Here is a 20,773-nt window from a genome sequence, read left to right as displayed (position 1 = left end):
CTTGAAAAAGGTGACGCTGGCACCTTCCCTGTTTTTGGAATACGAGCGGCGGCTTCAGACCACGCCGGCCATCTACGTGTTACGCAGATTGGAAACCAAGGTGCGGAGCTTGAGTGCCGGGAGTTTGGACGCTCACTTTGAAAACGTTTACCCCGAAAGGGTGCCTTCCAAATTATGCGTCGCCCTGCTCGCCACGTCCGACTTTCTCGGCGACATCCAATCGAACCCCTACAAATTCCGTCATTACGACCTGTCTCATTCGATGCTCTCCGTGGACGGCCAGCAAGTGCGAGCCGAGTACGACTTTCAGAACGACCTCGTCAAAATTCCCTACTTTAACTTCTTGCAAGAACTGGGAGAGAAACATTTCAAGTATAGCTACGAGCGATTTAAAACGAACGGGTTCCTTCTCTACTTCAACTTGGACGTGGACAAGTGTTCTTCTCCTTCGCATTTGAACGAGTGGCGAAAAGGAAACGTTCGCCTGCAATTACGCTTCGCTAAAGCCCTTCCACACGCGGTCACCGTCCTCTTGATTTCCGAGTGTCCCAAGCTCATGTACGTCGACAAGGACCGTACGGTCACCTTCCCATAAGAAAAGATGTACGAGAGCGACATCTTGGAACTCGTGTCCCTGAACCCCCTCGCTTCCTCCATGCTGAGAGGCATTTGCGCTTCCAACGAAGCCTTCGTTTTACGCAAGCCCGGTTATTTAATCATCAATACGGAAGAGCGAAGAAGACGCGGGCAGCACTGGGTGCTCTACCTGAAAAACTACGACGGGTCTACCGTGTTTTTCGACAGCTACGGACTTCCCCCCATCGAAGCAAACCTTCGAAGGACTTTACCTGTAGTGGACGAGTATAACGACAAGTGTATTCAATCGCCTTTTTCGCCTTACTGCGGGCTTTTTTGTATCTACGTAGCCACGCGCATGTCGAAACGCTACAGCTTGAAAAGTTGTGTATCCATGTTTTCCTGTAACCTCGAAGAGAATGACGAAACAATAAAACGTCTCCTCGTGAGCGAACTCGTTTCGTAAAAAATAGACTATTTATTTATTCACGACATACACAAGACCCTTGCGAGACGATCTTCCAACGTGCTGACCCGACGCTCGTCGTCGCCGGTCTGCACCGTGACGTCGAGGGATGTGTGGAGAAGCCAGTAGCGACGGACGATAGGCCGGTTGAAACCCGCGTTGATGAGACACGGGTCGACTGTCTCTCCTCGTCTATACTTTTCCAACAGCTCGAGCTTGTAATCTACGAAACGCTTCATTTTCTTTGCAATCTTCCCACTGACGGTGAACAGACGTAAGGGTATCGTCTTGAGAATCGAGCGAAAGTCTCCCTCGCAGCTATCGCCGTGAATATAATCGCGTAATCGCAGCAAGTCCCGATACATTCGCGTTTGCACAAAGGTGGCAAACCTCTGCTCGGGCGTCATCATGACTGAGACGGAATGAGAGTAGACAACCTTTTTTTATTTCTCGTTACACACGAATTAGGCTCCAGCTTTGGTTTCGTAGCCGGGAAGGCAGCCCAAATACGGACGAAGGCTCGAGTCTAACCAATGGCTGGGGTTTCTCGACCAGAGTCCACCGCAGCGACAGGTAGTCAGTTGATCGCCGATTCGCAAAAAGAAGGTCTTTGGGGGAGGCTTGAAGGTTAGGACCAGAGGTAGATCTCCCGTCAGTAGCCATTCGTAATCTGCAACGAAAGGAGTGTGAGAAACGCGTGTTTTTTTAACTCAAACACACACACACGTACAATCTTCTTCAGTCACAGAGTGACACTGATGGTCCATCTTCTCCATCTTCCTTCAATAGTCGAAGTCCTTCGCAACGTACGTCGAACGGTACCGTCCGACAACCGAGAAACGGGCGAATCAGTCGGTCCGTCCAATGCTTTTGCTCTGAAAAAAATGTGACTGGTTATAGAACGTATTAAAAAAATAACGAGGAAGCGTACCTTTGGACCACAATCCACCACAATTGGTGCAGAAGAAGCGGGCGCTGCCAATCTCCCGAAATATGTGAGGCGGGAAAAAACCGACTTCACGCGCAGCAAAAGTGTTGTACACTGGAAATGAAACCCTTCAAACATTTCGGCGATGATGACGTCATGGGTGTTACTTACGAGGATCTACCAAGCTGATCATGATGGAATGACGATCGACCATTCGCTTCGACATTTATAGTAAAGCTTTGCCTCTCACTCTCTATGACGTCATTGAACGTGTTTGAACATGTTAAGACGTGTTTGAACATGTTTGGACGTGTTCAGACACGGGCGGCGAAGTCGCCCCTGGACACACTCGTTCCTCTCACCCTCTCTATGACGTCATTGAACGTGTCTGAACATGTTTGGACGTGTTTGAACATGTTGTGACGTGTGTAGACACGAACCCCGCAATACGAAAAACGTCACGCAGCACGAATTAGACTGGTGGTTAGTGTGTCGCGCCCAGTGTAGAAGGATCCTGGGTTCGAATCCCACTCTGGGTCTTCTCGTCATCATATACAAGTCGGCCCAGAGTGTTAGCTAGAAAATAGTGTAATGTTTTATTCAACGTCGATGGTATTATCATTGTCATATGCGACATCGCAAAAAGGCGCGAAAGACGGAAGGCGGGGTGGTCAAAGTACAGACGACACCGTCGCAATGCGAGGACGAGGAGGAGAGCGGTGTAGCGACTATAAAAGGTGCGCTGGTTCTACGACGATTGATCGAAAGCCCACAAGGGGCATCCATCCACGACGCGAGGCGTTTCGTGGAGCAGAATGTAAGTTGACCGTCTCTGCTGTGAGAGTGTATTCTATGTATGACATTGTTTTTCAGGAACCAATAGCCGCTGTCACCGCATCACACTGAACACACACAGGGACTCATCCCATCCTCTCTCTCATCATCAATCTCAAGCGTTCCTCAACTGAATGGAAAAGTGAGCATTGTTTCGTGAGGGGGAATCTCGTACTGATTTTGTTTGACCGCAGTGCCGCGCTGTCTCGTATGTCAGTACGACCCCATCGATGCCATGCTCGTGGCCGTAGAAAGAGAGCACGAAGCTAGAATAGAGAATCTCGGTAACAGCCCAGTCGTCCTTTCAGATGACGACGACAGAGTCAGTAGTCCTCCTTTCGTAATACCTGAAACGGATGACGACGACGAACCCCTAGATGGGCACGACAATGCAGACGAATTGCTCATGTGGGAAGGGGATCAGTCCTATGCAGATTTCATTCCCACCAGGGATACCCTGGGCGGGCCAGGCCCCTCCATTTCTTCTCCGTTTTCTAAATTTGTGGTTCTAAAAATGATATTGCAACTGTACAGGCGCACAAATGTGAAAGATGTGAGGCAGTTTACAGACAAGTGCCAGCTGCACTGCAAACAATATTCCCTGAGAAAAAAAAAACTCTAAATGCATGGCAGCTGTATTAATTGTGAACACAGTGAAAAAGACTGAAATGTTTTTTCGAGATATATGACACAAAATCGTGAAATTCACATGCCGCTGTATTCCTACATTACGTGTTAACCCGAGCTAAAAGATGTGTTCTTGTTGTTTAATGGCTAATCATTATTATGATTGGATACTGTATTATAGAAACATGCACCAGCCTGTAAAAATTACTGTCTATCATTTCATGAAATAGTGTTTGGCCTGTATCATTATCAGACACCCACACCACATGTTATGTGTTCATAAAGCAATATATTCACTGAAATGTACAGTGCAGTAGCTTTCTCCAGCACAGCAGCTTGGAATGGCTCCTGAAATCAGAACAAAACATGAAATTAAGAACATTGAGTGTAAGGCATACGAAAAGACAAGACATATTTATGTATTAACTGAAGTGCTCAACACACAGTTTGAATCTGCGCACTTTAAAAAGCACAATGCACATACGTGGACAAAGTACGTGAAAGCACAGAAGTATTTGTGTTGTGCCCTGTAGTATTCAGCTTATCCTAACAAACACATGCAGAAGATGCAAGGAACAATACCAAGACTCACAAATAGGGCCTCAAAAGCACAATGGTTAACGGTCAAAAGTATGACATTTTGGGAAATGTGGACCAAACAGAAATAATCAGCACCAAATTGCAGACTAAGAAAGGGCTAATGGGATACCTACCTTTCAACTTTACCCCAGTTCGCAGATGAGTGACAGAACGCAAACAGGTATGCTACTTAAGCTTGATTACCATTGGGGTGCTTTGTTCCTCTTTCAGTGCTGATGTGTCCAAAATAGCTGTGAAATAAAAAGGAGGGCATTTTTCAACAATCATAATTTTTCATGCTATAGCATCTCAGGTGCTGAACTGCCTTCAAAGCTTCATGTGCAGGTCGGCCATCTGTTCATGAATTAGAGAAGGCCACTAATTTTCTTCTGCCACCAGGAACTGGCACAATAAAATTTGCAAACCTAGCTGTCCACAAGTCAATGTATCACAACCAAGTTTGCCAATAACACCACGTTGCCTAGAGCAGCAGCAGGTTTTTCGGTATCTGTGAAACCAAGGAATAGAAAGACAAAAAAAAAAAAGAAAGAAAGAAACATTTGAAACACACGACCGTGAAACTTATTCTCACCCCACGGTAAGAATGAACAATACAAGGACGAATACAGCGGAGTAGTTGTCGACTACGTGATAACGATTTATGATACGATGAGTGTAATACATGAGAACGCATACCATTGCATGGATTGTAACATAAGAAACGTTGGTGGCAGGCACTGCACATCGTAGTTTAAATACACTCCGAGCTGAAGCGCCAATCCTTTCTCCACGCTCCTTGCAGTTAGCGTTTTGTCATTGTCCAAGGGAAGAACAATGCCTGAGAAGTGTAGTAGTGATGACCCTATAAGAGAGATAGATGTACATAAATCTATTGCAGTGACTGCAAATGCTTTGAGAGCCCATGTTGCAGCTGCAGCACAGATCCTTGTTTTGTGACAGCATACTTTCTTTCAGTTGCACAAAACAGAAATATGTTTTACACAAAGAAGAAGAAATGACCACTGCAAGGTGCCAATAGCAGTAAAACAAAACTTCCAAGAAATGGAAGCCATATAGCCAGCCTCATACCAATAGCAGAGGCATGGTGTTGGGGGCCCTCACTCCACAGCTGTCTGGCCAGCTTTGTGCTAAAGAAAGATTGGATACCTCACTCAGTAATGCAAACAGTTGAACTCTCATATAATAATCATCAGACACAAGAAAATATGCAAGATTAAACACAAACAAAATATATAATAAAAAAATAACCATAAAGCATTGTGCGCTCGTTACTCCTTGCAAAATTTTTCTCTGCACTTTGCCGTATCAATGATGGACCGGAAACAGAGACAATGGAGAAAATCGCCTGTGATTGCCTAGTTGCTGCCTTTAGAACTGCGTGTCTGAATTAAAGTTCATTCACCCCGCCCTGACACAACCTTCAGACATCAATCATATTACTTTGATCTTTGACATTTTCGTTTTCATGTGTGTCACCAAGAAATGTGTCAATGATCATATTATCACAGAACTCTCAGAATCAAGACGGTGCATGAGAACTTACAGTGTGGAACGAGGTGCAGACCTCATAGTCTTCATTAAAATATGCACAGACCGGCTTCAACACAAAGATATGTTTTCCTGGGCAGCCATGTTCATCACTGGAGCCCTATATGGGCTGCAGCAACTTTCTTGTTTGCGGCTTCCATTCCAGTCTCCTTGGGTAAATGACACAGATACGTTATGCATAGATGAATGTATTTGGAAGTGCCTTTGATAGTCATAAAGGTATACTTGAGATAGCTTGCATTCACAGAAGGGAACATACTCGTTTGCTGCTTGCTTCTTGTCTGTATACGCCCAGACCCTGCTTGGTAATAAAATAGAGAAAGAGATAAGTCCACGAAAGTATTAAAAAAGGGCGTATAGAGGAATATGCCTGAAAAGGAACAGGTGTTGTCTGCGTCAGAGTAAAAGCTGTGTAGCAAAAAAAAGTATTGTGCTGCAACACTATCACTTCATGCAAACACCGCTCAGCTAACGAAACGCGTCACATTATATCGTGCCCTTCGTCAGATTTTCGTTAAACTCAGAGACGCGCAAACGTTATTCTTCCCATTCAAAGCGGGCTCTGCTTGCTGGTGTGCCATCAGTGCGGTGCCGTAACTTGATACCCGTTCATATCAGGCGATGTCGTCGAACGCTTTTGGTGCTAACAACGAAGATATACTCAAGCGTATACGGAACAAGGAAAAATACGTCTCGGCAACTCTTTTACCAGTATTTCTGCTGCTGTTTAATCCACATGTTTGTTTCATGCATTCTGTATAGAGCGGTGATATTTGCCTCATAAATAGTGCAAACACTTAAAACTATATGAACGACGGCTGTACACAATGGCCTCATTCGATCAACGTCGGTTAAACTAAATCAAGGGTCCCTCGACTTGGAAGTGCGATTCAACTCTCTTTCGACAGCACTGACAAGCATTTAAAATAAATCTTGCGTCCCGAATTAACATTATTAATAAAAAGGTGTAAGGGTACTCAATCTCGGTTGAGCGTTCAATCTCGTTAACCGGCGTTGGTGAACCCCGGCCGATTTCAAATGTCCACGAGAATGAACGCACACCCATCCACTAGTTCCAGAATGTTACACACTGCTCATTTTAGTGGTTTGAGAAGAAAGTTTTAAGAACATGCATGGCTACGACATCGACAGTGTTACAAGTGAGAACACAGCGGAAGGCGACAACATTCCGTTGAAGAAGGCGCCATTCACAACGTATTTGGTAACACACAACGGCGGCGCATATTTCCCTTTATTCCAAAAAGCTGACAGCATAAAGGACATAATAAGAGTTCACATACCGAAATCTTATTGCGAAAGCCCACGAGTGAGGCACAGCTTTGGCTTTGACGATTTTGACAGTCGGGGCACGCTTGCGTTCCTCACACATGTGCCGGTTGCTGGAGGCCATGCAGATCCAGTGCGCATGCCCAGACACCTCCTCCCCCGCGAAATAACAGGAAACGCGCGTGATTTGAAAACACGGGATCGCGCCCGCGGCGATATCAGGCCTCCACAGCTCCCCATAGAGCCCATAGTTTGAGATAATTCAGGCAACACTGGACATACGACCAATGAAAATGCGTCGTGATGCCTAGCAGCCAACCAATCAGCAACCTCTCAGTTTGGCTCGGCTTTCGGCCGGCCCTGGCTGCCATTGACTTCTACTGGTTTTCAATTCATACCTTGCGCCCGTTATTCCAAAATAACTAAGACATTTTTGATAGGCGAAATACGTATTTATTGATGCAACGTATAAACTCAAATGCTTGACTCATATATTCACCGTGCGTACAGGACGTTTCGTTCCTTGAATAGACAGCAACCAAACCAAGTTCAAACTTGCAAAGAACACATACTGTCTACTTCTGGAGGCGAGCGAAGTCCACGAGTGCGTGCGTTTCACAGATGAGCATCTTCTTCTCATTCTGGCGATGCACCGTAGGTCACACAGTCACGGGAAATACTTTTGTCGTTACGAACACTCTCTTCTTAGTCACTGTATTTGAAAATGCGACAGCGCTCGAAAGTGTTCCTCAGGCGTCAGCTCACCAAGCATTCCAGTTCCGACCCGGCAAGAATGTCCGTAGGTTGACACTTTATCAGAGATCAGTACATGGCCAGAGTCACTATAGCTCACGAACAAACCCGCGCGTACACTTCCTCTTTGGTCGTTGTGGTCAACCGCCATCGGCGAGCCGCGGAGACGCAGCGACCTTGCTTGGAGCTGCCCGCCTGGCCGACTGCCCGCGAAAAGTGAGCTGTCAGATATTTCGAAACGTTATCAACCAATCCCGGAGCGCGCATCCTCCTTTGGCCAATGGGCATCCGTCATGATGCCTGACGATGTAATACCACGTGACTGTGACGTGATTTTATTTTTCTACTGCCGCAAATGCGGGGAGCTGTGGAGGCCTGGCGATATGCCCGTATTTTTCACGATTATTTTTTTACAGTGTGCTGTTGCTGTGTCAATCTCCTGTTTGTTTCATGTCATTACGTAACCGTGACTCTTAACATATTGGTATTAGGAATTGTTCCACTTACTGTGATGCTTGAATTTCTGTGGATTTCACTGATGCTGCCCCATTGCATAAACATCTGCAGTCCCTTAATTGTAGAATTATTTGCGATACAACTGTTAATCAGAAATTTAGTACTTTTTTCTTAGTGAATATAATATTTTATTTATTTTTCTGACGTGTCGCTTGTACAAACTTACTGCAGGTGAGCTTGCGGTCAAGGTCAAATTAATGTCACTAAAGTGTAATGTAATCAGTAACCACATTCCAAATTATTGCCATCCGCAATGAACAGCATGAAAGCGCTGTTGTAGTGGTACATTAATGGTCTACCAACAGTCTGCATACCAAGTCGTTAAAACGACCACAGCGGTGAAAGCTAAAGGAAAAGCACAAGAGGTAGGTAGACTGTCTGTATACCGGGTACAAAGGAAGGAGCAAACCATAGAAAGGTGACATGGTATAAAAGAAGTACATAAGAGGACCACTAAAAGGTGAAAACTGTTTTTGTAAGGGTGTGTCGAGACGTAGACGAAGTGATCCTCGAAATGCCAAAAGCGGGGGAGAGTGTCTCCTTCAACAAGATACAGTACACGCATCCCTACCCCTATTTCGCGGTGTTAGACACGGAGAGCGTCTTGGAAAAGGATGCACTTGTTAAGGACGCCGTGAGTGTGCACAGGATGAGTTCGTACAGCATCGTTGTAGTGCGGAGTTGTGACGGGAAAATAATGGGCGTAGATGGCTATTTGGGACCCAACGCGGCAGAAAAATGCTTGTTCGCGCTCAAGGGATTTAGCGAACAAATCCATAGGCTGAACCGTCTTCCCTCACCGTTGGTCATGAGTGTGGAAGACCACTTTCGGCACGCGAGCGCTACGCACTGCGAATTTTGTGGAATCGAATTTAACCGACACACACGGAAAGTGTCGCATCACGACCACACCCACTTCGTAGAGCCCGGTTCTTCGAATTTTGTCGCGACGCTGTGTGATACGTGTAACCTTACGTGTCGTAATACCAAAGAACTCGTCGTGTGCGTGCACAACCTGCAATACGATTTGAGCTCCCTTCTCCGATACATGCACGTTCTAAATATGGGTGAACCGTGGATCTTAGCTTCGAGTTCGGAAAAGATAAGAGGGTTCAATATTGGAGATCTCCATTTCCGCGATACCACGCAGTTTTTCAACCTGTCCTTGTCGAACCTGGTGGAAACTCTGCTCGCCAGCGGTGGTGAGAGCGCGTTTCATTGTACTCGTCAAATGTTTGGTGACCGTTTCCGACGCCTCCTCAAGAAGGGAATTTACCCGTACACCTTCGTCGACAGTTTCGAAGCGTACAATTTGCCCGCACTACCGCCAAAGGAAGCTTTCAAAAGTGACCTGAACGACCAAGAGATCACGGACGAGGACTATCAGTACGCCCTCGAGATTTTCGAATTGTTCGAATGCAAGGACCTGGGCGATTACACGCGTCTCTACGTTACGCTCGACACTTGTCAGCTCTGCGACGTCGTGCTGCATTTCAGGAGAATTGCGCAAGAAACGGATAGGATAGATATCTTACGCACCGTGTCCCTTGCCAGTTACGCGTGGAGCAGCGCTCTGAAGTTCACTAAAGTCAAGCTCGAGCTCATAAGTGATCAGGAGATGTACGAAACGATCGAGAAAGGAATCAGGGGAGGCATTTGTAACAGCTTCCATAGATACTGTCGGGCTAATCACGAGGAGTGCGACGATTACGATCCACAGCAAGAAAAGACTTTTATCCAGTACCTCGACGTGAATAGTTTGTACCCGTACGCGATGACTTTCCATCTCCCGACAGGTGGTTTTGAGTGGGTCGATCCTTCGAGGTGGAGAGAGATCGATTTTCTCAACATTCCTCACGATTCGGAAGTGGGTTACGTCTACGTGGTAGACTTGACATACCCCGAAGAACTGCACGCACTCACCAGGGATTTTCCCCTGGCACCCGAACACAGGTGTGTGAACGAGAACGAACTCTCCCCCTACCAGCGACACTTGAAAGACGCGTTGGCGCTGAACGCCCCTCCCACAAAGAAACTCTTGCTGACGTGCTACGATAAAGAACGCTACGTCGTTCATTATGCATTGCTCGCACTGTATGTGAGGTTGGGCATGAAAATAAAGCGTGTTCACAGCATTCTTTCGTTCCGCCAAGACAATTTTTTGCGAGCCTTCGTGCACAGAAACGTCACGTTGAGGAATGCCGCCACCACGAAATTCGAACGACTTTTGTACAAAACCATGTCCAACAGTACGTTCGGTAAGTCGATACAAAATGTGAGACGCATGAAAAGGTACGCTATAGCCTACGACAAAGAAAGCGCGCTCCGAAAAGCTAGGTCCGTCAGCAGTCAGCATTTTCACATTCTGAGTGACAAGTGCATCTTATACGAGATGCAGAATAGGAGGGTCAAATGCACGCACCCCCTTTACGTGGGCTTTGCCATTCTAGAGATATCCAAAGTCCGAATGCACAGCTTCATCTACGAGTCTCTCTTTTCTCGCTTGACGTGTCCAGTGCAATTGATCTATAGCGATACGGACAGCATAATTTTTTCTCTCACGTGTGAAAGCCTGGAAGAACAGCTCATGAAGATTGAGAATGAGTTAGATCTGTCTTCCTATCCACCGGACCACCCGCTTTTCAACGACGAGCACGCGAACCAGATGGGGTACTTCAAAGACGAGACGGGAGGTGGTGTTATTCAGGAAGTCGTAGCCATCCGAGCGAAAATGTACAGCATTCTCTTGGCTGGGTCACACAAACAGATCGCGAGAGCGAAGGGAGTTAAGAAAGACGTGGTGAGGAAACATTTATTGCACGAAGTGTACCGAGATTCTCTGTTCAATGAAAAGACAGTCTCTCAGAAGCAGTGCACCATCCAGAGTATAAAGCGAACAATGTACACCATTTCGAGACTCAAGAAGAGCTTGGTCCCCTACGACGACAAGCGCTATCTCGTGGATTCCGTACACTCCTTCCCTTATGGAAGCTGCGAATACGGTAAGCTTTCCTAGTGTTTTGACGCGTATAGGATTACGATAGTGCTCTCTCTTTGTGCAGCATCGGAAAACCCGGAAGAGAGCCCGAGAGCGTCGTCGTCAGGGATCGAGTAACCGCGGAACAAAGAGCTGCACGCGCATGTAATCGAGAATAAAAGTTGTAGTCGAGATATGCTTCTCTCTCTCTCTCTCTCTCTCGCAGACAGGAGAAGCAGGGGTCATCGTGGCAGTGCGGTAGCGGAATGGGTGCACGAAAAGAATGACCATACCGTCATCGTACTGGTACCGTGACCCGTGCAATGACGACGCTGCGATGAAGATTCCCCTTTTCTGACACGTCTGATCATCTCGTTCTGTTCGCTAGATCAGGCAAGTCAGGGAGGGGGGAGGGGGCAGGCATCTATCGTCCAACTCCTTTGTTTGTATTCAATAAACATGTTTCAGTGAAAGAAAAGACAGAGTCTCGTCAACGTTATTCGGACTGTTTAATGCGTTGCATGTCAATAACTAAGCGGTATTTCAATAAATCAATGACAAAGTTGGCGATGTAGACTGCTTGCAAATGTCGCTGCTTCCGTAGAGCGTGCTTAATATGAGCGATGGCACGAGCGAGAAGGTCCACGATGTCTGCAGCGATGTAGTTGAATTCTGCGTTGGACAAGCTCACAAATTCGCTCATTAGTCCCAGGGGTCCGTCCGGAACCGTTATGCAGACGTTCTTGTAACGGGCGTAAATTCGACGCACCATCTCCTGCAGCGGCCCCGGCGAGATCTCTCCTATATTGCCAAAGCCTACCATGTCTATCACGTAGCGAAAAGCAGTGATGACGAGCTCGTTGCGGGGACTTTCGCTGTTGAAACATTCCTTCTCCACTTCTTCCCAAGAAGCGTGGGTGCGGGAACAATTTTGTAAAGAGTGGTAGCTGAACATATTCACGTAGTGATGACGCGAGCGCGGTGCGCGCTGCCTTTATACAGATAAACGCGCGCGCAAAGAAACGAGAGTAAAACCGGAAGTCAGAAGCCACCCGTCGCCGCTAGGAGCGCGCGCGCGCGCGCAGCAGAGAGCCGAAACCGAAAACACCCGCGGGCGGCGCAGAGGAAGCTAGGAGCGCGCGCGCATGCGCGGTCAGGTGGAGCAGAGGGCGCTAGGAGCGCGCGCATGCGTAGCACCCGTAGAGTGGCGCTTACGTCAGTCCACCTCTGGCTCTCGTTGGGAGAAGACGTGCGGTCGTTCGCTCCGTCGTCACTTGATCCCTGGCTGTCGACGAGAGCGGACGCTCCGTCGCAGCGGGGAAAAAAGGTGAGTGATTTACCGATGTTTGCGCGTTGTTTTACCGTGCTCGTGTTAAGCCTTTTCTCGCATGTTTAGACTTGTTTAGCGGTGTCCATGCCTGTTGACGCACGTTTACCATCGTGTGGTTCCCGCCTTGTGTTAGCCGCGAAGTGTTGTGACGCTGTGGTTAGGCCTTGTCGATTGCCTTAAGCCTTTCCCCCCGATGTGTAGTGTTTTCTCCGTGCTGTTTAGCAGTAGCGGTTAGGCCTTTTCCCCGCGCTCTGGCATGGTTAGACTTGTCGAGCAGTGTTGCCATTTTTACGTGTCGCTAGTACTTTCTTGTTCTCTGTGTTTCTCGTATAGAGCTACGATGCTGGCGCCATCTGGTGTGATGCCTTGGAACTAGCGTGCCACCTGCCTCTGCAACCGTCGTGCTCCAGTCGCCCGCACCGGCGTGATTTCTTCAAGATGGCGTCGTTGATTTTCAAATAAATCATTTCCCACTCTCTGCTTCCTTTCTATCTAGTTTTTTATTTCCTACAACCCGAGTTTTACATTGAAAATCCACGACAAGTATTGCACTGAGTCAGATTTTGCCAAATTTCAAAATTTTAAAGTAATTTTAAAATAATTTAAAGTAAAATGTGCAATACTTGCCGTGGATTTTCTGTGTAAATCTTGGGTTGTTACATTACTACTCACTGCCACTTGTGCTTACTAGGCAGTAGCCAGTACGGGTTAGTAGAAGCCCAGTAGTGCTGATTCTGGGTGTTGACATTTGCGTCGCGCCCAAATCGCGCATCATCGGTCATTATGACTTTTGATAGAAAGTCCTCGTCGTCCTCTAGCATGGCAAGTGCCCAGTGCCGTAGTCAGCCTGAATGAGTCCTTGATGTATGTGGGGATGGTAAGGATATCTACCGGCCTTTTTCAATATGCGACATGTTGTGGCTCGGCTCACCTCAAGGACAGCTGCTGTGGAACGGACACTTGCATGTGGATGATCGCGGATATGTTCGAGAACACTGGCCGTGACCTGCTGGTTCTGCGCAGATGGCTCTCTCGTATGGGGCTTGACGAAGGTGCCGTAGATTGAAAGATTTCTGTCGACGGATAATATTGTGTTATGATCCGGGTGGCGCCTCTGGGGAAACCTCTGGGCGTAAATTCTTGCAGCCAAAGATGCGTTCCTCTGAGATTCCGCGAAGGCCAGGATCATGTCCACTCGTTCTTCGTTGGAGTACGAACCCATATCTTGACATTTGACATGGCGCAATATTCCGGGATTTTTATTGCCTCCAAACCGAAGTTGCGCCCAATGAAAACAAGAAGACATATCAGTGTCACATGTGCGATAAAGTGCGATTTATCTTACCCTATCAATGTCATGTACGAAGTCAGGTGCTGGCAGATCGCGTTGATCAAGGCCAGTCTCACTGTGTGCACAACTTAGTGATATCAGCACATCATTGTCAAGACAAACTTGACTTCACCAGGGGCGCTACAACGTACGGAATTTATTGGGTACCTGCAAAGCGGTGCCCCCCTCCCCCAGCCGAGACACAACCACCATGCACATTCAATTCATGCCTACGTCCCGCAAACTCGAGCTAGTCTAAGTAAAGAAAAGAAAATGAAGAGTGGCAGATGCTACTGTCCTCGGCACAGGTTAATGCGGCGCTTCTTATCGCTTTCTTCGCGCTTCTTCGGATTAGTATCCCGTTTCCAGCTCTGGCACGGTGAGCCTTTACGTGAAACGGAATACACAAAGTGAATTCACGTGTGGGAAGTACTACCATCGAACCGTCATAGCTCGCGCTCTATCTGCAGGGGAATATTGAGCCCCTTGAGGATCCCTGGGGGGCGGGGGGGAGTAGCCCCCGGAGCCCCTTCCGCCATCCCAATAGGGCACCAAATTCCCCTGCAGAAAGTGTGAATAGTACAGCGCAGTGTATCTACGGCAATTTCGTCAAGCCCCATACGAGAGAGCCATCTGCGCGGAACGGGCAGAAGACTACGGCACAATCGCGATCTGGGCGCGACGCAAATGTCAACGTCCAGAATCAGCACTACTGGGATCCTACTAACCCGCACTGGCTGCTGCATGGTAAGCACCAGTGGCAGTGGTCATTTAATGTCTGGTGTGGCATTCATGGTGACAGCGTCATTGGCCCATACATTTTTGACGTGCACCTAACTTCACATAGGTACATCGGTGAAGTGCTCGGGAACGTTGTCCAAGACTACGAAATGCTTTTGTCCGTCCTAGTGAAAAGCGGCTCCGTATGTGACTTGCCGCGGAAGGAAGGCATTTTGAACACGTCCTGTGATTTCTGTGCCGCAATAAATCAGATATGTGTTTTCCTAATTTTGTAGTCTGAACTTAAGAGGTTGCCTTCATTATAAGTAAAGAACGAATCTTCATTGCGGTTGCAAGCACAAGAATACATCGTGGCGGTGCATAAGGAGCACATCGCTCTCTGCACTGTCACACCACCGTCGATACATCGTCCAACGGTCGTCTATGGACATTCAGAGAATATGGCATTACAGAAGCGAAACCAAGTGGGGAAATGGCATGATACGCATAATTTCTCCTGCTTCGAGATTGAAAGTGAATAGAAGGTCAATTGGTCAGAAGTCTTGTTATTTCATGGTACGAAAGCTCAGGACAACAACAGAATCTCCGCTTCACTCCTTTGTTTTGCTTGTTTGTTTCGTGCGTACATTCTTTGTTTTGGCGATAAAAGCACGTTATCTCGACTACACGACAGCCCCGTAGAGCGGACTGTACATCAATCAGATAAACAGGAAGGAAGGTTGGCGAAGCGGGTTCTGCGGCTGTTACTTTTCTATCAGCACTCCCTGCTGCCAAACATGCGGAAGAACACGTAATTCCGAGGCGGATAGCAATGTGAAAGAACTTGTGTTTGCGGTCCTACGCGAAGAAAATATGTAAACCGAAACTAATTAATTACTCGCGAAAATGACTAGACCCGACGATTTTTTTTTCTCTGAGGGGTATGTACTCAAGATCCCCAATGATGTAGTAGATGTCGCGGTACCGTCGGACGCGTACTTTGAAGGCTGTCATTTCCGGGTAATTGATTTTTATTTTAGCTAATTAATGAAAGTGCACACATCAATTTCACACTGCATGGCTGGTGGACGATACCTCAGAGATGGTAACAAAAAAGAAAGTTTCCCGATAGATGGCGGCGTTCCCGAATTATTCTCCCCGGGGAGTTATCTGAGACACCCTGTATATATATATATATATATATAAAAAAATAGCATAGGCTTTTTGGCTGCAAGTTGAACATATGTTTATAAGTCCCAAACGTCGCCACACCAGCATTGGACAGGTGTTTCGGCCTTAGTGGGCCTTCATCAGCAATGCGTAGGTGGGCGACGTTTGAGCTGGTGGCGTCGGAGGGTCACGTGGAACGTGATGTCCTCCCGTCAGGGAGAGAAACTTATAAACATATATATATATATATAATCCAAAATATATAAACAATACACCCTGTAGACGTACATACACCTACAAACACACATCTGTGTGCTGTCTGTGATAAGTAAGTAAAAGCACAAAGCTATCTTCCGACAGCAGCAGTACGTATATTGTGAGCTCCTTCGGCCCACTTTGCCGCTAGGGGCGCAACCATCAAAGTTTTTCTTTTTGCATCGCAGTCATACACAGCCAACCCTCCCCCTGCACCAGCAATTACCTCATGCATATAATACATGGATGTACACTTGAAAATATTTTGTGTTAAAAATACATTGTGTAACGTGAATTACAGATGATACTGACGTACTGACAATACGGAGTGCAAACTATTCCCCTGCTCACACCAGCGCGCCGACAAACATGTCGTACATACTTGTAGAATGAACAGTTGAAAATATTTCTTAATTATTTCATCTGCATGCTGCGACCCTGCATCAACTTCCCGACCACACATGTGCGCCAAAACGCGAGCAGCTCATGTATCCGTATACACAGATAAGTGACAACACATTGGAACAAGAAACAGACACAAAAAAAACTGTGTCTGTTGTCACCTTTTTTATCATTGGCTCACGGTTTTCCTATCATGATTCGCGCTAAGTTTCTGTTCTCACAATAAATTTGTTTGTTTGTTTATGTTTATACCACCAGCCTATTGCGGTGTCGAAGGGAATGAACAGGCGGACAGCGCCGCAGCAGCAGCTCTCACGTCTCCGAGACGGACCCTTATTGCGCTGCCGAGGGGAGATTGTCGTTCCGTACTTCCACGCCTCGTCACTCCCCTGGCTTCCTGCCAATGAACCGCTGACACCCCAGATATGCAGAGCAAAGTTGATTCAGCGCTCCGTACACCTGTCATAAAGATCCCCAATTAGTTCATTGAATGGCCGTCGATGTCGGTTTTAGAACGCGTGACTCTCCCCAGTGCTGTCACTGCGGTGCTGTGGGAGATCTACAGCATATTCTCCACCTTCCACACCTTCTTACGTGACCTTCTGACGCCATCCGCTCAAACGCTGCCTGCCTGCGTACTGCTGATGAGGCCCAAGAAGGCCGAAACAGCTGCCCAGTACCGGCATGGCGACGTTTGACTTACAAACATATATATATATTACATAATCTGCGGAATAAAGCCATTAAAGAGACAAGTAAATGACATTAAACGTGTTTGAAATTCAAAATTGCAGATTAAGATAGCTTCTATCGCTGCACGCAGAGAAACAGATACTCATGGAACGATGCGACAGCATCAGAGGACACGTGTTTCGCCGTGTTTGCGGCTCGTCAGATCTGGGTAGCTGCGCATCGTTCGGAATTGGCAAACCAGGGGTCACTCAGCGAGCGATATACACCTGGGAGGCTGACTGAGCACTCCTCAATGCCACAGTGCAAGCCAGTGAAATATAATCTGTGGAAGAAAGCCACTAAAGAGGCAAGTAAATGACACTACACGTGTTTGAAATTCTAAATTACAGATTAAGATGGCTTCTATGGCTGCACGTAGAGAAAGATACTCATGGGTTGTGTGGTTGCGGTGCGTTTGCGGGTACGAATTTTCATACCCGCACTCATCACTACCTATAAGCTCATGCTTCGTCGTCATGGACCCCGTGGGCAAACCTTCCTACGCATGTTCTCTTATGTGTATAGTGCGTACTTAGTGTATGCTACATTGGAACTTGCGTATTCCCGCATAAAAGACGTACCTGAGCAGGGTGTTCTGCCACATATATTGTGTAATAGCTACGTAGGAAAAGGGAGGGTCGTAGTAGATGTCGGGCTGAAAGTGTCCTCCACAGGGTCCTGTTCCTCTTTGGTACGAGTCTGAAACAAGTCAGCACACTGAAACAATGAAGACACAATGAAGATATATTGATACTCAATCTACCACAATCGAAGAATCACGTATTTCTGTACCAGAACGCCCCGGCAGACACAGCCGTTGCAGTCAAGTTCCGCCAGCAATTCATTTCGCTAGACACACCTTGCCTGACCCAGACACACTCAGCAAGCTCTAGGCAACATTTTTACATTTCAAATTGAAATTCGGAACTGAACGAAATTGAAGATGGCTACTATCACCTTCAAGTAACGGAGTAGTGTGAGAGGTGAGTGAAATAGTTTCTATCTGTATTTCATTCATTCATTGTATTCTATTTGTATTAGGATGAAATTAATTCGAAACAGGAAGGTTGAAAGGAGACCCCAAACATTTCTCCCTCCCAAGGCCACCGCGTACAAGCAGTATACCCAAGCAGCTCCTGCCTGCTCAGCGACATATATAAATGCTTTCAAACATGAGTAACCCGCACGCTTCTCTCCACCACGCATACGCCACATGGCTACGTGGCCTTTTGCAGTTCGGGATTAGCTCTACGCTACGGAGGGAAGTGACGTTTCAAATTTCCAGCCAATAAACAGACTTGATTACCTGCTGTGAGGCGGAGTGTTCAGTTTGTTTCTGTGGAAGTACATTTCGCATCCGTCGTTCCGAAATTCAGTGTCATGACATCTCTAACACCTCCGGCTCGACTAAGCAATACTAAGCGCCCAATGCCGAGGCGAACGTCAATGGTTGGGTTGACGCGATTCCCACCCCGGGTACCTCTCAGTTACAACGTCACATGGGCAGCACACTAACCACTGAGCCACGCGAGCTGGTGACGCGATGCCGCGTGGTTCAATCCAAAGTACGTCAGCCCAGTCGTCGGAACCATTCGAAGGTGACCAAGACGACGACCCATCGCTTACCTGAGATTCGGGAAGTGTAGCGCCGTATATTCATTGGCGCTTGCGGTGTGCTGCGTGTTACTGCGCGGAAAACGTAGTGCGCGTGTGATAGCTAAATTGAACGCATTTCTTTTCCAGTTTGAGGTTTGAACCGTTCAGGGTTTAATGGAATATGATTAACATTCATCTAGTCAATTTCCGCAAGTGAAGTAAAATCATTCGAGGAACCCTTGATCATAAGTTCGGTTCGATTTCCGAAAGAACACATCGACTGAGCTGGCTGTCTCAGTACAGAAAGGAACCGTACTAAGAAAACATTGAAAAGAAACTCATTACTCAGGAAATTTTTATTGATTCCAGCAAAGCATTTGATTCCTTTTCACATAGGATACTATTACTAAAACTGTCGCGTTGTGGAATCCGGGGCCCGACACTTTCGCTGTTGTCGTCATATTTAGATAATAGGTATCAGAAGGTTGTCATTAATGGCTACTCTTCTGCACTGCAGCGCAAGGTAGCTGACTTGGTCTTTTGCTCTTTAGTGTTTACATGAATGATATAGTGTGATCACCAAGAACGCTAAGTTTATCATATATGCCGACCATGCGAGCATCTTTTTTCACGGTTCAGACCCTGACGGGATAGTGACATATTGAAATAGGGTACTGGAACGGGTAAAGTATTTGGCTGATCCTAACTGTTTGAACATTAACGCCAGTAGAACTAAGGCGATTTTCTTCAACGCAAAAACAAGTTCAGCCCTCAGTATATCTCGAAATAGATAACACAGTTGCCGACATAGTAGGAAATGCCAAAACTATCGGCGTAACTTTTTCTTCTACACTTTCTTGGTCATTAAACGTTAATGACGTGCATTCCAAGGCATCGCGAATCTTTGATTTTCTGTATAGATATCGTAAGCATCTAACCAAACGAATTATGCTGCTCTACAACTCATTAATGTACTCACATTTTAACTACTGCTTCTTGGTATGGGAACAACCAAAATGTCCAACCAAGATAAGTTGCTTGTGTTGATTCTTCCGAATCTTGGATTGTCTACCATATAACCACACCACAACTGGTTTGTTTGAACGGTACTCGCTGATTATTATTCATAACCTGTACCGATATAAACTTTTGTGTTATTACTGTACGCTCATAAAAAGTCCTTAGATAATATCTTATCGTTGTTTGACCTCAAGGAGCACAGTTATTCCTATAATCATCGCGCCAAGAGCTTTTGTCATATCCCCCGATGTAGAACCAGATATGGTGAACAGAGTGTTCATATAGAGGGTGTTCCATTTAAGATTGACCCCACCTTTAAAAAATAATGAATCATCGCATAAGAATGAAACCAAGTGCATAGTGTCACCAACGCAGAGAGTGGGTGCAAATGAGGTGTAAAAGAGCGGCTTCATAAATTTCATAGCCCACAGCTTTTCTTTCTTTCTTATTGATTTAATAATCTCGCGCTCGTGGTTCAAGGTAAGTCGTGAGCAGATATCTTCCGCTTCCCCTGTTTTGTGTCGCTTCACGCCTAAAAAACAAAGAAACAAGAGATAAAGCGCCGCAGTTACCTCGCTAGTGTCCCCGCACCCGTGACAGATAACACCATAGGCGGGACGGACGACATCAATGCTTGTTCGTCAAGCGGCCGTGAGAAAGCGCTGCAATCAAGCGCTCTTTTCGCGCGACGGAAACCGATTCCGTCGTAGTTTCGGAACTCCGGGCCCTTTCTGCTGGCCCGGGAAAAAAGACTCGAATGAGCTAGAGAGTTGCAACACACTGCATTCGCTTTCTCATGTCAACGCCCACAACTTCACAGTTGACATCTCCGGTGTGATCCTCCTAATTAAAAAGTTAGAAAACTAAATTAATTAATTAATCAGTTAATTGCGCGACAAAAAATACTATTAAATGCTCCAGGTCACTGGTAACACTATGCACTTGGCTTCATTGATGATGATGATTCATTATTTTTTAAAGGTGGGGACAATCTTAAATGGAACACCCTGTATATTGCCATGTAATTTGAACGAGCCCCCTATTGATCCACTGACAGTATCAAAGAAAGATATTCATATTGCATGCATTTATAGTTTACCTTGCAC

General features: G+C 46.5%; 1 long non-coding RNA gene across 2 annotated transcripts; it reads right to left on the bottom strand.

Annotated features, from left to right (window-relative positions):
• Positions 1-3,700: 3,700 nt before the first annotated feature.
• On the bottom strand, positions 3,701-6,277 carry LOC135376541 (uncharacterized). 2 transcript variants are annotated; one of them, XR_010417734.1, is made up of 6 exons: positions 5,839-6,277; positions 5,575-5,728; positions 5,100-5,158; positions 4,707-4,872; positions 4,145-4,261; positions 3,701-3,779 (listed from the first exon to the last, which is right to left on the bottom strand). It is a non-coding gene; the product is annotated as an uncharacterized LOC135376541 (long non-coding RNA). The 2 variants fall into 2 exon arrangements; XR_010417733.1 differs by lacking the exon at positions 5,100-5,158.
• Between the last annotated feature and the right edge of the window lie 14,496 nt (positions 6,278-20,773).

Source organism: Ornithodoros turicata, chromosome 1, assembly GCF_037126465.1.
Source record: "Ornithodoros turicata isolate Travis chromosome 1, ASM3712646v1, whole genome shotgun sequence".
In the NCBI taxonomy this organism is placed as follows: Eukaryota; Metazoa; Arthropoda; class Arachnida; order Ixodida; family Argasidae; genus Ornithodoros; species Ornithodoros turicata.
The sequence above is the reverse complement of the archived record's forward strand: the minus strand, read 5'-3'. Positions and strand labels throughout refer to the sequence as shown.